The sequence below is a fragment of the Hevea brasiliensis genome, chromosome 12 (assembly GCF_030052815.1).
Source record: "Hevea brasiliensis isolate MT/VB/25A 57/8 chromosome 12, ASM3005281v1, whole genome shotgun sequence".
Lineage (NCBI taxonomy): Eukaryota > Viridiplantae > Streptophyta > Magnoliopsida > Malpighiales > Euphorbiaceae > Hevea > Hevea brasiliensis.
The window spans coordinates 56857164-56865954 of NC_079504.1; positions in this window are offsets into that span (position 1 = coordinate 56857164).

Genomic DNA, 8791 nt, shown 5'->3' on the forward strand with positions numbered 1-8791 from the left:
TATCTGAAGGAGAAATCGTACTATTAGATATGGTACGTAGTATGATGAGCTATACCGATATGCCAATCTTCTTTGGGGATTTGCATTAGAATCACTTTGTATATTCTGAATAGGATTCCATCAAAATCAATTTCTTCCACACCTTATGAGATATGGCATGGAAGAAAACCAAGTCTTAAGCATGTTAAGATTTGGGGTTGTCGACAATTATATCAAAAAGTGAACAATGATAAATTGGAGACCAAAGGTCGATTTGTTGGATATCCAAAAGATAGTTTTGGATATTATTTTTATTTGCCTACTTCACAAAAGGTTGTGATAAGTAGAGATGCCACATTTCTTGAACATTGTTCAAGAAGGAGGCAAAGGAAGGCAAATAGAGTTAGAATTGGAGAATTCGACCAACCAAAAGATCGATGGATATAGATCCATCTAGTCAACCTATACCCATTGATGAAACATCTACGTCCTCGTAGAACAACTATCTCACCCAGAGATATGGTTTTCTTCATGAAGAAGAACAAGAGTTGTCTACTCATGAAGAAGTAGATCATGGAGATGATCCACTTACCTATGAAGAAGCTATATCAGATATAGACTCTTCAAAATGGATTGATGCTATGAAATCCGAGATTGATTCCATGTATAAGAATCAAGTTTGGGATCTTATTGACCCACCAAGGTATTGTACCTATAGGGAACAAATGGGTTTTCAAGAAGAAAATTGGTTACGATGGAAAGGTAGAGACCTATAAGGCAAGGCTAGTAGCGAAAGGGTTTCGCCAAAGGCAAGGAATAGACTATGAGGAGACTTTCTGCCATGCTTAAATCAATTAGGATTTTACTAGCAATTGCATACTATGATTATGAGATTTGGCGATGGATGTCAAAATGTTTTCTCAATGGATACATTGAAGAAAACATTTTCATGGAACAACCTAAGGGATTTGAATCCCAAGATGGTTCCAAGGTATGCAAGCTAAAGCGATCCATTTATGGGTTGAAACAAGCTTCGAGGAGTTGGAACATCCGTTTTGATGAAGCCATTAAATCTTTTGGTTTTATCAAAAATGAGGATGAGCCATGTGTATATAAGAAGGTTAGTGACAATGCTATCACTTTCCTTGTCTTATATATGGATGACATACTGTTGATGGGTAATGATACAGGTATGTTGACGACTATAAAGGTATGGTTTTCAAATACATTCTCCATGAAAGACTTAGGGGAGGTAACCTATATTCTTGGGATTCGCATCTATAGAGATAGAGCGAAAAGAATAATTGGTTTATCCCAAAGTCTATACTTTGAAAAGGTGTTAAAGAGGTTTAACATGCTTGATTCCAAGAGAGGATTGTTACCAAGTGAGACATGGTATCCACCTTTCTAAAGAGATGTCTCCAAAGACACCAAGAAAGAGATAAGATGGCAGATTCCATATGCTTATTGGAAGTTTAATGTATGCAATGTTGTGTACTAGGCGATATCGCATATGCTATTAGTTTGACTAGCGGTATCAATCCAATCCAGTTTGGAACATCGATAGTAAGAATATCCTTAAGTACTTGAGAAGAACTAAGGATTTATTCTTGATTTATGGAGGTGGAGACTTGCAATTGGATGGTTATCGATTACGATTTCCAATCGATATCGATGATAGAAAGTCTACCTGATATGAGTTCATTTGTAATGGAGGTGCTGGAAGAGTTCCAAACAGAGCATTCCACTAGTATATTAAAGAAGTTGGATAAAGAAGTTAATGTAACTTATAGTAGTTCCTTCCATTAAGTCCCACTAATCGTGATAACAATGGAGCATCATGCAGGCTAAGGAACTAAGGTCTCACCCAAAATCCAAACACATAGAAAGGCACTACCATATTATCAGGGATATAGTTGGGCAAGGCGATGTAGCCATGCAGAAAATAGCATCAGCTGAAAATCCAGCTGATCCATTCACTAAGCCTATGTCAGACATCTTGAGAAGATAGGTCTAAGATATTGTAATGAATGGCTCTAGTGCTAGTGGGAGATTGTTAGTAGTATGCCCTAGAGCATATCATTTAGTATGTATCTTGTACATATTTTTAATAATAAAAGGCATTTCCACTTTTCCGTTTACATAATATATTTATGTGTAATAGAAAAGGTCCATTGATATTTTGTTAGAAATATTATTCTTAAGTTGTTAAGAATATGAGTGACAATATTTCTAGCACAAAGTATCATAAATAGGTTCACAATCAAGGATACTTCATAATAAGGACATGACTTATCCGAAAGATTGTATTCATGTTTGTTCCCAAGTTATTTATATGAGATATAAATAAGATGGAATGGTGAGTCTCATGCCATATAACAAACATGATAGGCACTTATAAATGATAAGTAGGTGACACTTATGACAAGCACATGGAGTTTACTCTTGTCAATGTTTTGTCATAAATCATATCGCATATAATCTTTAGACTGAGATATATCTTGTATATAGGTAGTTTGAGTTTGATCGCTTTCATACTTGTACTATGTATGGGTATATGGGCAAGTGTTGGCTCCTGCTAGATATATATGGAGGAAGGTGTTGATCAAGATGGAATCTGTTCCTCTAAGAAAATAGAGATAAAATCCTAAGTTCATTTAATAGTACTAGATGATTCAAGTACCTGGCCAGGACAGAGAGATTTATTCGTAAAAGAGTTTCGATGAGAAAAATCTTTTAATCAAGAACTGGAATTAAAAGAGAACATAATATTCATAGCAAATGGAGTTTGACATAAACCATGACTCGAGTTGGGATTTTGTAACAGAGAGATTCTAGTGCATGGTAACATATGATTATAGGTTCATTTAAGGTAAATCTTATTACTAATTGGGTGGCCATGGCATGCTATGCTAGGTATTAACCATGGTCTATGAGGTTCATAAAATGATTTAGAGAAATCATTTATGGTAAGAAAGAGTTCTGATGATATTAAGAGTTGATATCATGTCTCATTGCCAATTAGTGATGAGCCTAGTAAGTCACACATACACAAGGTATCACCTATTTAAATATGATTTAATTAATTAATTAAAGAGTTTAATTGATTAATTAAATAGATTTGGTTTGCAATAAAATTGCAAAGTCCCTAGCATGACTTGAAACCAAATCTAGATTATTGGATGTGTAGTATAAATTAAATTTATATTTAAAGTGTTTAAATATGAATTTAATTGATGAGAAATTAATTAATAGAGATTAATTAATTAATTTATATTTGATATAAATTAATTAGAAGAAGAAAATAATTATTTTGGGTTAAGAACTCAAAATTAAGACAGGGCATTTTGGTCATTTGACACGTGGCACCATGAGATGGTGACACATGGCATAACACATAAGCTTGCCAAATATTTTTAATCATGTAAGATGATTAAAATCAAGATTAAATATAGGTTTGACACTTGGCACAATGTGATTGGGTCACTTAAACCTAGAGCTAATCAAAAGGTGACATGTGGCTAGGGTTTAATGTGTTAACCTAGCTATTTAAGTGGGGTTATGAAAAGAAAACACAACCAGCAGCCTCTCCTCTCATATGTCACGCCACTTTGAGCCTCTCCAGCTATTTCTCTTCATCTCTCATCAATTCAAAGAGATTAGCCATCAATCTCTTGAATTAAGAACACTAGAAATTGTTTCTAGTGTCCTGTTTGCATCTCTAATCTCTTAAAAGGCATAACTTGAATTTCTAATTAATAGAAAAGTCTTTAGAAGCTGTTCAAGGGATGCCATAGGTGTTCTTGGTGTGGACAATCTAGAGGGACAACATCCGTGTCCTCAAGACGAATCTCAAAGCAAAGCACATCAAGAGGTTAGTGTAATCGTTCTTGATTTAATCTAGGGTTCTAAAATTAATCTGATTAATTTTAAAATCTTAAATGGCAAATACAGATCCAAAAAACATATTAAAAGAGTTTTAATATGTTGTTTATCATTGAAATCAAATAGATAAAAATAAATCTTGCATGGTGCTTGTGACCCTAGGTGAAAATTTTTGAATTCAATGGTATAATCTTGTGTTTTTCACGCTTCCGTTCCTTCACTTTCTATGTGTTTAGATTTTTGGTGAGACCTTGGTTCCTTAGCCTGTATGACTGCTCCATTGTTGTCACAGTGTAGTGGAACTACTGACTCAATGGAAGGAACTTATATAGCTTCCTTTGCAGCATCTGATGCAGCAATATACTCAGCCTCTGTAGTGGAATTTGCAGTCGTGCTCTGTTTGGAACTCTTCCAACTGACTGCACCTCCATTACAAATGAACACATATCCAGAGGTAGACTTTCTATCATTGATATCTGATTGGAAATCAGAATCAGTATAACCATCCAATTGCAAGTCTCTTCCTCCATAAATCAAGAATAAATCCCTAGTTCTTCTCAAGTACTTAAGGATATTCTTGACAGCTATCCAGTGTTCCAAACTTGGATTGGATTGATACCTACTAGTCAAACTAACAGCATATGCGATATCCGGCTTAGTACATAACATTGCATACATTAAACTTCTAATAGCCGAAGCATATGGAATCCTGGCCATCTTATCTCTTTCTTAAAGTGTCTTTGGAGACATCTCTTTAGAAAGGTGGATACCATGTCTCACTAGTAACTATCCTCTCTTGGAATCAAGCATGTTAAACCTCTTTAACACCTTTTCCAAGTATAGACTTTGGGATAAACCAATTATTCTTTTCGCTCTATCTCTATATATGTGAATCCCAAGAATATAGGTTTCCTCCCCTAAGTCTTTCATGGAGAATGTATTTGACAACCATACCTTTATAGTTGTCAACATACCTGTGTCATAACCCATCAACAGTATGTCATCCACATATAAGACAAGGAAAGTGATAGCACTGTCACTAACCTTCTTATATACACCTGGCTCATCCTCATTTTTTATAAAAGCAAAGGATTTAACGGCTTCATCAAAACGGAAGTTCTAACTCCTTGAAGCTTGTTTCAACCCATAAATGGATCGCTTTAGCTTGCATACCTTGGAACCATCTTGGGATTCAAAACCCCTAGGTTGTTCCATGAAAATGTTTTCTTCAATGTATCCATTGAGAAAAGCTGTTTTGACATCCATATGCCAAATCTCATAATCATAGTATGCAGCTATGCTAATAAAATCCTAATTGATTTAAGCATGGCAACAGGCGAGAAAGTCTCCTCATAGTCGACTCCTTGCCTTTAGCGAAACCCTTTCGCTACTAGCCTTGCCTTATAGGTCTCTACCTTTCCATCAGAACCAATTTTCTTCTTGAAAACCCATTTGTTCCCTATAGGTACAATACCTTCAGGTGGGTCAACAAGATCCCAAACTTGATTCTTATACATGGAATCAATATCAGATTTCATAGCATCAATCCATTTTGAAGAGTCTATATCTGATATAGCTTCTTCATAGGTAAGTGAATCATCTCCATGATCTACTTCTTCATGAGTAGACAACTCTTGTTCTTCTTCATGAAGAAAACCATATCTCACTAGTGGGTGAGATACCATGGCTGTTCTACAAGGAATAGCTGTAGATGTTTCATCAACGGGTATAGGTTGACTAGATGGATCTATATCCATCTGATCTGTTGGTTGGTCAGAATTCTCCAATTCTAACTCTATTAGCCTTCCTTTGCCTCCTTCTTGAACAAACTGTTGTTCAAGAAATGTGGCATCTCTACTTATCACAACCTTTTGTGAAGTAGGCAAATAAAAATAATATCCAAAACTATCTTTTGGATATCTAACAAATCGACCTTTTTCTGATCTGGTCTCCAATTTATCAGTGTTCAGCTTTTTGATATAAGCTGGACAACCCCAAATCTTAACATGCTTAAGACTTGGTTTTCTTCCATGCCATATCTCATAAGGTGTGGAAGAAACTGATTTTAATGGAATCCTATTTAGAATATACAAAGCTGATTCTAATGCAAATCCCCAAAAGAAGATTAGCATATTAGTATAGCTCATCATACTACGTACCATATCTAATAGGGTACGATTTCTCCTTTCAGATACACCATTCAGCTGTGGCATTCCTGGAGGAGTCAACTGAGAAACAATGCCATGCTCTCTCAAGTATTCATCAAATTCAGTACTCAAATATTCACCTCCACGATCTGATCAAAGAGCTTTAATACTCTTTCCTGTTTGATTTTCTACTTCAGATTTAAATTCTTTAAACTTTTCAAAGGATTCATGTTTGTATTTCATCAAATACAAATACCCAAATCGTGATTTACCATCAGTAAAGGTAATAAAATAATGAAAGCCCCCTCTAGCCATTTCTTTAAATGGACCACATACATCACTATGTATTAATTCCAAAATATTTTCAGCTCTTAGCCCTTGTCCAACAAAGGGTGATCTAGTCATTTTGCCCTGAAGGCAAGATTCACAAGTTAGAGTAGGCTCAGAGCCCAATAAGGATAGAATTCCCATTTTCTCCAGTTTTACAATCCTATCTTCTGCAACATGACATAACCTTAAGTGCCAAATATATTTTGAACTTGAGTTGGTTTTCACCATGGCATTGCATTCTTTTAGATCACTTGCATTCAATTTGTGTTTGTCATTATTATCCAAATAATAAAGACCATCATTCATATAACCCGAACCAACATATTTATTTCCAAAATAAATATTGCAAACATCATCTGTGAACTGAAATTTATAGCCATTTCTAGTCAAACTAGATATAGAAATGATGTTCTTAAAAGCATCAGGTACATATAAAATATTATCCAAACACAAAACATGTCCAAACATGTAAAAAGATTTAGATCCTATGGCTAAAGCTTCAACAGTTGAGCCATTGCTAATCCAGACTCTAATATCTTGAGAACGCAAGCTGCTACTATTTGCTAATTCCTGCATATCATTAGAAATGTGAGAACTGGCACCAGTATCTAAAACCCAAGCTGTAGATGAACTATGAGTATCATCAGAATCTAAATAACAAGATATGGACATACCTTCCGAAGATGTATCCTTCTTGTTCTTCAGAGAAGCAAGATACTCTGGGCAGTTCCTTTTCCAGTGCCCATCCTTTTTGCAGTGGAAACACTGTTCTTTGCCTCCATCAGCTTTAGTCTTCCTTTTCTGTTTAGCTATTTTCTTGGAAGGACTAGGAATCTGAGGTTTCTTTTTCTTATTGCCCTTCTTCTTGTTGGACTTTCCAGCAGAAGAAGATGCAATCAAAGCTACCTCTTTTCCTTTATTGCCCGGCATATTCTTTTGGGCAATAACCAGCATGTTGAGTAAACCAGCTAAGGTGCATTCCTGTTGAGTCATATGGAAATTTGTCACAAAATTCCCAAAAGACTCAGGAAGGGACTGAAGGATCAAATCTGTCTGTAGTTGGAAATCCATGTTGAAGTCAAGATGTTCCAACTGCTCAATCGGCCGAATCATCTTATGGACATGATCCCCAATATTCTGTCCCTCAGACATCCTCATACGGAATAGCTGTCTAGATATCTCATACCTAGCATTCCTGCTGTGCTCACCATACAACTCTTGTGGGTGAAGGAGGATCTCACTCGCACTCAACATGTTCTCATGCTACTTTTGTAACTCATTACTTATGGAAGCAAGCATGTAACAGTTAGCTCTCATATCATGCTCCTTCCACTTAGCTCTCATATCATGCTCCTTCCACTTATCCAAAGTTTCATATTCCTCTTGTGTGGCCTCTGGAGGTAAGGGACTCGAAACATTTGAATTTAGAACATATCCTATATGTTCAAGGTTCAGGACAAGTTTCAAATTTCTTAGCCAATCAGACAGATTAGGTCCTGTCAACCTATTGCGATCAAGTATGCTTGCAAGGATATTGGATGGTGGTGGTTGTTCTGTGCTCATTTTTATTAGAAAATTAACTGCAGAAAATAACCAGATTAATTAGTAAATGTATCATGTAATTAACCAAAATGATTATGGTCTTTTAATCAAATTGGTCCTCCCACTAACTTAGCGAATCCTACACTTCCAAAGTAGAAAACGGAAATCCTAGTTGGATGGATTTCTAGTGGGTGATTGAATTCTTATAATTCTATTGATCATCCTCAGGTACATCCATTATTGGAATTACAATAAACTATAAGTGAACAACTCCTTGCCCATCACATCTCATGTGAGGTTCAATCCTTTACCTAGCTCCTAATGCTTAAAATCTCAGGTACATCCATTATTGACTTATCTTGCATTAGTTAAGTTGATCCCATTGAGCCAGTAATTATGCAAATAATTTTAATGTCCTCAGGTACATCCAATATTGGCCACCAAACTATTTACATATTTACAACATCTCATGCTTAACAATTATTCTTAAGAAAATCTCTTAAATTAATTGCATCTTATGCAACTATTTAAAATTTCTTAAAATAATTGTCCAAGTGGAGGGCCTATGTTATAATTACTTTAATTATAGCATTTCCAACTTAATCATTTGTTTGGAAGATTTTATGGTCATTCTAATTACTATTAAGGTCTCACTTTGCACATTATCCAATTAGCATGCATATATCATATAATAGCATACATTCCCATACATCTCATGCATTCATGGATAAGCAATAAATATGGTATGATCATGGACTTTCTAAGGGATTCAATTCTAAGCCACCAAGAATTGAATCAGGGCATTCCTAGGTGCATTTCATTCATTCATTTTATAAGAGTTGCTGAAGGAGTACATAATCAACACTTGATCTTGAATTCCTCCCACTGGTCCCACCAATGCTCTTGAC